We start from the raw sequence: 9,059 nt of genomic DNA, 5'->3' as shown, positions 1-9,059 counted from the left end.
TCATAGGCATGCTACATGGTGGGAACAAGGAAACGCACTCGTACTTCATCCCGGCTGAGTACCTGCACGAGTGGTTCGTCAGGTACGCCAGCCAGACGGCCGTCTGCAGGTGCAAGAGGCCTGGGAAACTAGCATTGCAGGGAGGGTGAAACTGCCTCCCGTCGCCTCCGATCCATCCTTTCCCTGTGTATATGTCACAAAACGATAGTGCTGTAGCCTGTAGATACATATACATGCCCGCGCGCGTGCAGAATTTTGTGCGCCCGGAGTTTATTTTCTTCTTTTTTGGTCTATACACGAAAATGCATCTGTGTGTTTAGAATGCAGTCTACGTTTGTGATTGTGCGGCCATCTTTACTGGCTACCTGATGTTGTGAATGGTTTACATTCTTGTGCACCTGTGCTTCTTGTTTCCTTTGCGCTGAACAAGGTTGGTGGTGCTAGGTTGTAAACCCCTACATACTGTTCTTGTCCGACAACGTTTTTTCTTTACGGAACGTTGTATATATGGAAATTCTCTCCTCCTGCCCCTACACGAAGATCACTTGTTGCCGTGTATCTTCCTCTAAGCCGAGTACCTATACTCGGCTTAGAGGAAGATACACGGCAACGAAGAGTTCTCGGTTTACAAAGCGTAAGCCGAGTGGCTAAAGAAAAGGCTCTCAGTTTATAGGAAATCTCCGACATAAAATATAAAGGCATCGGCTTACGGGGTGTCCCCGACAATAGTTTCTGCCACATGGCCGCTGTCGGCGCACTTGACGGCTAGCTTGACGACCATTGGTATAAGCCGAGTACGCTTCCCCGACACTCGGCTTATATTTCCCATTTTCCTTTTTTAAATCAAAAAACCATTCGACTCCCCCGGAAAGCCGAGTGGTCGTGAAAGGACACTAGGCTTATGTCTGGGTTATAAATTGTGTGGCCGTGCAAACACCGTTCAAATCACGCCGTCGCCACACTCCACCCAGAAAGCTTGCCGGCGACGCCCTCTCTTCACCTCTCCTGGCCCATTGCGTCAGCGCTGCCCTCTCCACCTCCCACTTCACCGGCACCCTTCACTCCACCGACGATCTACAGCCATCACTGCTGGTCTTCGCCACCATCCCGTCACGGACAACGAGGTGAGCACATCAATGTTTTTCTCCCGGCGGATTAGAATTCCTGGCAGACAGAGATGTGCCATCATGTTCAAATTTCTGCCGGCAATCAACAGCTTCCCCGGCATACATTTTCTGCCGGCAATCAACAGCTTTCCCGGCAGATGATGGGCCAGTGGTGCCAAGTATCCCAATTAATAAGGCTATTACACTTTGTACTGTATTTATTTCACATTTACATACACACCGCCCATTCAAAAGATGATGCATCCATTCAAATAAAGCAAAAGGATTTTGCAGATGCACTTCGCTATATATTATGAAGTCTGGTCATCAAACATTTTACAACGTATACATTTGATTCAATAAGAAACTAACAAATGTCCGCAGTTTCAAGCCTGGGCACATGAATTATCTGGTTGCCCTTCCAGGAAAGCATGACAACAGTTTCAGGTCTGGACAGATGATGATTGCCTCTGATATTAAGTTCAGTTCCCTGAAAGTGAAGACTCATCGAACTCTGTTTGAAAAAACTGCACATGAGAGAAAATAGGGACAACGATGGAGAAAAAGGAAGTGACATCCACAACCTGTATGAATTTTTGACATCAGAGGATCTTGTATTTTTGTATGAGCACACAAAGGCGAGTAGTACAGCAAACAAAATTCAAACATTTTTCCAGCATTAACTGACAGAATTATAGAAACTAAAATGTTCAGTGTTAGGTTTAACTCAAAAGAACATACAGAACTTTTTACAAGCATATATCATGATATTCAGGTGTGAGCTTCTGAGAGGAAATACAAGGACATTTTGAAATAATGCTACTTTATATAGAGAGAAAAAAGATATAAGAGAACCATGCAAAATACCTCTCACTAATCATATCACAAAGTAGTATCGTGATTGCTGAAGCACACAAACCAACATGCAAATTACTCCCTCTGTACCGAAATAGTTGTAGCTGGGAGAAATTTCCGACAAGGTGAAAATGAACAAAAGTACAAAAATACCCCTGATTTGAAAACGAGAGTTGTCGCTGAGAGTCGTCGTCTTCCTCCGCCAGGCCAGCCACCTCCTCCGCCCTCCACCTCCTCCAGCTACTAGTCCATCCACCAGCAGGCCCCTTCGCCAGTCTCTTCCCCGTCGTCCTTGCCCAGTTTGGTCGCCGCCGCTCCCAATTTGATCGCCGCCGCCCCAGCCTGGCCGCCGCCTCCGCCGCTCCCAATTTGGTCCTCGCCGCACCAGCCTGGTCCTCTCAACGCCAGCTTGGTCGCCGCGCTGCCCAGCCTGGTCCTCGCCGCAAACAACACTCCAGGCAGGTACTCCTCGCCCGTACACTGAAATTTACAGCAGAATTTGAGGAATCAGTTAAACAGCGCGACAACAGCAGTAATTTACAGCAGAATTTGAGGAATCACTAGAATTTGAAAGCAAACAAATAAAAGTAGCAAGTGCACTGAAATTCAGGAGTTAACAGGTCCAGTGTGCAGGCTGCAGCCCACATTTTCCATCAGGCATCCAAATTTGCCTAAACCCATGTTCCTTGTCAAATTCAGTCTAAACCCATGTTCGATGTTAGAGAACCAAATGCTTCTGCATTTGGCACTGCCAATTAATCCCTCTGTTCCATTTGAACTAAAACCACGATAAAAATTATGGAACGGAGTACTTGTAGTTCCATCACTTAATTGACATGGGACCAGCATGGAGTAACAAGCAAGGCAAAAATGGTGCCAGTACATGATGATGTTACATCACTTAATGGAGTACTTGTAGTTCCATCACTTAATTGACATGAGTAGATAAGCATCATTTTGACATTACTACAGGGGCTACAACTTCAAAGGGAAGTACCAAATGACTACACTCGATCTGTATATCATTGTAAAATGCACTGATGAGTACCGGAGTAATATGCACTAAACAGTATTTATACAAAGCATGTCATTGTTCAGAAGAACAGTGGATCATTTAGTTGTACCGAAAAGATTAATTCAGTTTTAACTAAACATTATTTATACTGGAACAAGCATTGTGAGTGCTTTCAGTACACAGCAAAATGAACTTCTCCATCAGTACACAGCAAAATGAACTTCTCCATACATGATATAAATGGTCAGTAGATTAAATGGTCAATACACTGGAACAAGCATTTTGACAAGAGTAAATGGTCAGTAACAAGCATTTTGACAAAGTAACAAGCATATTGACAAAATTTCACCACTGTGAACAGGAACGAGTTGACAAAGTAACTTGACATTAACTTGATTTACTGCCCCCCCGCGCGCAAAAAAGAAAACTTGATTTACTGTTAACTTAAATGAACGCTTATTGTCAAAATGCTCAGTTAACTTGACATTAACTTGCTTTTCATTTTTAACTTGCTTTGAATATGGTCAGTTAGGTGCAACATGTTCAGTGTAGTCCTAAGCAACACTTGCTGACTACTCTTAACTCAACAGTACTGAACTAAACATGACTACTCTAACTTAACAGTACTGAGCACTACTCACTTGCTGTAGTCCAACTTATTGCAAGCAAAATAGGCCTACTCCAAGCAAATTGAGTAGTTGTTGGCAAGCTTATCCCATCTACTCCAAATCTTCAGTATTTGTAAATCAACCCATCACTGAATCTCTAAATATAGTTTACATAGAGCATATACCGCTAACACTAATATGGCAGCAGTAAATAAAATCTTTGATAGCATCCATTTACTGAACATTTGTCAGTTAACACTGATTTCTACTCCTAGAAAATGTGCTCACTAAATGGATCAAATGTGCTCCCACCAAAGATTTTCTTTGACAGCAACAAAGAACATCATGGTCATGTAGGCATTCAGGCCTCTTTGTAACAGGAACGTAGACTTTAATGAGCCCCTGGGTACAATCCTCTCTCAGCGCCGATGATCCCAGAACCGCTTCGCCATCGCCTTTATCAGCAGCCAAGGTGTGAGTACTCATCTTCAGTTACACTTCCCCTGCTCATAAGGCCAAGCAAACATTTCATGGTTGGAACTAATGGATGGTAAGCTGACTGAAATTAGTGGAGTAGGTTGGAGATTAATTGGGCTTGAGCAACCAAATTACTCCAAATTGCTCATACCACCAAGTCCTACTCCAAGAGCTTCATGTGCTAAAATACTGAAGCTTCATGCGCTATAATTTTAATTATAATTACTGCAAGCACAAGCTACAGAAAACATAAGGACCAGCAAGTTGCTGCAAGTGGGTACAATTATAAACTCACTCACAGTAACATGTTACTCTATGACATCAAGTCCTACAGTACTGCTGCTCCACTTGCTACTCCTACTTGGAAGAAAACAACAAGCCCTACACTAGTCCATTTTAAGCACTCCTGAACATTTTGAAAGAGATTACTCCTACTGAATTTGCTACACTAAAACAACAGCATGTCCTGAACATTTTACTCCATTTTAAGCACTCCTGCTTGGAACAAAACAGCAGCAAGTCCTCCAAACTGAATCACTAAATCACTGAATATACTCCCACAATGTGAGTACTACAGCAGCAACATCACATTATGTGAATTTCAGTACTACTCCAGCAGCAGCATCACATTAAGAAAGTGAACCTACTTGAGCAAAGATGACTGAACGAGTATACTACTGATGGACCAGGTGCGCGCCGGCGCCGCGCTGGGGATCCCGTTCTTCCCCCGCTTCCCTCGTCCGATGGCGGAGATGTTCGCCGTCCGATGGTGGAGTACATCACGCAGTTCCAGGTGCTGTGATCCTTGTTATTCTGACTTGATCTCAGTATTCATTCTTCTTCTTGCCAATGCCATGGGGGGCCTGATACACCATGGAAGCAGTGAATTGGTTGTGTGAAATACTGAAATGGAAATTAATCACATACTCCAACCATTGGAGTACTAACTGAAGCAAATGTTCCAAGGAAAGATTATGAAGCAGATGATGATACGAGGGGGCTACTTGAGCAAAAATGGAGTAATTGTGGAAGAAAGCAAACTGAATTTCAGTACAGAGCAGAACGACTGGTACTAGACCTGCAGGATGAAGCATACTCCGCTCGGTCTAGGATGAAGAACAGACCAAGGCGAAGAGGACCAGCTCGTCAGGGATCTGCTATGCTCTGCTAGATCGAGAGGACCAACTTGTTTTGGTGGCGCCGACCTCCACGCCCCCCGCCAGCCACCTGCACGGCGCACGGGGTCGGCATCTTCTTCCGCCCGGCGCTGGCGTCCAGCAGCAGCGACGTCGGCATCGGGACGCAGCTCGGCGGCGGCGACACCGAGTAAGACAGCCAAATCCAAACCAAACCTAACTGGATTACCTCGTGGTCATGCGAAATCTGGTGGAAGTTAGAAGCCATCCTTGTGGTCATCATCACCCGAACAGATCCTTCCGCTGAAACGCTTGAGCAACTCGAGCCTGGCGGAGAGCGCGTGGAGGAGGCTTGGCTACTTGGGCGTTGCTGGAGGTCCGGCCAATGGTGGTCGGGGCGGCGGAGGGCGCTCGGCGGAATGGTCCGGGAGGGAGTGGCAGTGGGTGTGGCGGACGGTAGTTGGCGGCGTGGTCGGGAAGGAAGCTGGCACTGGGGTGTGGCGGAGGGCGGTCGGCAGCCGCGGAGGGTGGGCGGCGGCAGCGGAGTGTGCGGGAGGAGGCTAGGTCGATTTGGGGATTTCGGTCTGAGCTGGAGTTCGGGTTTTTTTTTTTTTTTTGAAGGAACACATAGCCTCATACTCCCGGGCGGACTGCCCGGGCACTATTCGGTCATGAAATTTTGACCGTGCCTTAAACAAGCCTCAAACGTCCGGGCTGACCTGCAGCCCTCATATCCATCCAGCTTAAATATGGGATGGATATGGATCGTCCGGGCACGCCCATCACATCGGACCCGGCCTAAGCTGGCCCACTCGACCCCATATTTTCTCCCCATCCGCTTGCCGGACCAAACCCTAACCGCTTCACTCCACTCATCTCCGTCACTCAAACTCGTCTGTGCCGTCCGGCAGTCTCCGGCATGGCGGGCAGTGGATCCGAGTCCTTCACCTCCAAATACGTCGACCCCAATCTCATTCCATGCAGCCCCGAAGAGGAGATGGTCATCTGGCTTGCGCTCCACCGCTCCCGGAAGGAGGCCCGTGCACGGCAGTGCTCGGACTCCTTCTGTCGTGAATCCATTGCGTTACCCAAATGGTGCATGAGTCCGGTGCTAAGGCAGCCGTGGCTACCTCACCGGAGGCGGTGTGGTCCATCTGACATCCGAACGCGGTGGCACACGCGCAACCCCTTTGTTGGTGCGCCGAGGCCATAGCGCACAGTGGGTGTCGTCCGACGCAAACACGCCGCACACAACAGCGGGCGTGGGATGCAGAGGCAGCGCTCGCGGCGGTGGATGTCGACGAGGCAGAGTCGCATTCTCCGGCGCCCCGTACGGTGCACCAGTATGGGCCCCGCAACCGCGTCGTGATGGATGTCACCTGCTCATCCCAGGACGGATCCATCATCGATCTGACGTCCATCGGCATTCAACGGGTTCTGGGCTCCGACGAGGAAGAGTAGGGCATGGGAGACGGCGGCGCCTTGAGTCCCGTGAGCCGGCTCGTGTCTCATGCCCTACTCTACCTTGCTGGCGACCGGACCAACACTCTGAAGGGCACAACCGGCCGCCGGACATGGCCACGACGGAGCCGAACAAGCGAAGCAGAACCGGACGAAGCTCCGCTCAAAGATCGCTGCGTTGCAGGTAATAATATGAATTTGAGGTTTATAATTTGAGGTATCCGAATATAGAATGCATTTTTTGAGGCATGACCGTTCACTGTCCGCGGACACGCCCGGATACATCGTCAGCAACATCTTTTACAAAGTATGGGACCTGCCCAAGCCAAATCTCACATAAGCTAGCTCCTAATTTAGCTCCATAAGTAGCTAGCTTGTGCGCCACTACGGTACAAGTCTGAGGGCAAGACACCACACATACATCATTGAGACCTACATGCAACTGTACCTTAATATCTCTGAATATAGCTCCTAATGCTGACAAGTCAAAGTCTTCAGTGGTTGTTGCATTCTTCAGTTGTATGGAATCAGTTTCAATCATTACTTTGTCACAATCTAGCTGAATGGTTGTGTTTATGGCATAACTGAGGGAGTCCTGGACTAAGGGGTCCTCGGGCGTCCGGCCTATTAGCCATGGGCCGGACTGATGGGCTGTGAAGATACGAAGACCGAAGACTCCACCCGTGTCCGGACGGGATTCTCTTTGGCGTGGAAGGCAAGCTTGGCGATCAAATATGAAGATTCCCTTCTCTGTAACCGACTTTGTGTAACCCTAAATCCCTCCGGTGTCTATATAAACCGGAGGGTTAGGTCTATAGGACCGAATACTCATTACCATAGTCATACACGCTAGGCTTTTAGGGTTTAGCCATTACGATCTCGTGGTAGATCAACTCTTATAATACTCACATTCATCAAGATCAATCAAGCAGGAAGTAGGGTATTACCTCCATACATAGGGCCCGAACCTGGGTAAACATTGTGTCCCCCGTCTCCTGTTACCATCGATTCTAGACGCACAGTTCGGGACCCCCTACCCGAGATCCGCCGGTTTTGACACCGACATTGGTGCTTTCATTTAGAGTTCCACTGTGACGTCGATGACAGGATCGATGACTCGCCTCGTCCTTAAAGACAATATCACCGCCGGAGGAGGCCTGGCCCCAGGCCAAACCCTCCGGCTGGGCGGCTTTACCATGACCGCCTGTTTGGCCATTAAGTCAACGATGACCTCGCGGGCCATCGAAAATCCCCTTCGTATCGACTCCAAACACTCCAAGCAGATGGATCCGGCGGAGCTCCCGTCTTTAAACGAACTCCTGGATCGCATCGCCGCCCTGGGAATTGCCACAGATTACGATCGGATCGGGCTTAAACCCGACCAAAGAGAAATTAAATCTCCACCGGTCACCCACCAGATAGCGGTAGTCGAGGAGCAAGATGGCGACTCTTCCCCTATACTGAAGACGGACTATGTTCGGATCGCCGACCCTGCAGAGCCGGATACCCACCAGCGAAAGGATGTGACCAGCCTTCCGAACATAGAATCGGACGGCGGGCATAAGCAATCTGAAGATACTCCGGAGTCCGGATTGTTAAGTCTGGAAAATCTTCAGACTCCGGATCACCGATCGGGTCAAGGTCCGGATTCAATTCCACCCACCCACTCAGACGCAAGCGCTCTTATGAGCATACAACAGCAGTCTCAGAAAACGGTCCACCACTTCTGGGCCAGGTTCCTCCTTGTCAAGGACAAGGTTAAAGATTGTCGCGACGAGGATGCGATATCAGCGTTCTGCAACAAATTGCACGGACGAAGGAATCCTCAATGCCATTAATCGCCGCCGTATACTACACTTCGCTGACTTGGCAACTATCGTACAGAAGTACAGCGCAATGGAAAGCGCCTGGAAAGATCAGGCAGCTTGTTGGGAGCCATCAATCCCAACTCAACCGCTCGTCCAGGCGAAAAGGGCGCATCCTCGTGACACGCCCAATCCAATATCCAAGAAATATAAAGCCATTACGCGGCATGGAACCGTTCTAGTGGGATGGCTCGACGGCCCATGCAAAATACACACAACACTGGATACCATATCAACCCACAGCCTTAGAGCATGTTGGATACTCCAGCAGGTAGCCAAGAGCGGCGAGGACATCCTTACCAAAAACGCCCCAGAACAACACCCTCCAGAAGACGACGACCCCAGAGTATTGACGGTCTTCGAGACATTCGCTTCAAACAATAAGCGCAAAAGGGCACTCCGCGACCTCATCGAAGTCTGTCAAATCGCCGCGATAAACCCTTGAAACGACACGGCTATAACCTTTAATGCCGGTGACGAACCAAAATACAGGACAGTCCGAGCGCCAGCCGCATTAGTCCTCAGTCCCATCGTGG

General features: G+C 48.7%; 1 long non-coding RNA gene across 2 annotated transcripts; it reads right to left on the bottom strand.

Moving 5' to 3' along the window:
- Nucleotides 1-1,952: 1,952 nt before the first annotated feature.
- Nucleotides 1,953-5,807, bottom strand: LOC109777337 (uncharacterized). Of its 2 annotated transcripts, XR_005755893.3 has the most exons (4): nt 5,427-5,807; nt 5,140-5,328; nt 4,709-4,924; nt 1,953-4,087 (listed from the first exon to the last, which is right to left on the bottom strand). It is a non-coding gene; the product is annotated as an uncharacterized lncRNA (long non-coding RNA). The 2 variants fall into 2 exon arrangements; XR_002236298.4 differs by having other exon boundaries at nt 5,140-5,806.
- Between the last annotated feature and the right edge of the window lie 3,252 nt (nt 5,808-9,059).

The sequence above is a fragment of the Aegilops tauschii genome, chromosome 5 (assembly GCF_002575655.3).
Source record: "Aegilops tauschii subsp. strangulata cultivar AL8/78 chromosome 5, Aet v6.0, whole genome shotgun sequence".
NCBI classification, from domain to species: Eukaryota; Viridiplantae; Streptophyta; class Magnoliopsida; order Poales; family Poaceae; genus Aegilops; species Aegilops tauschii.
This window is presented reverse-complemented; position numbering and strand designations above follow the sequence as displayed.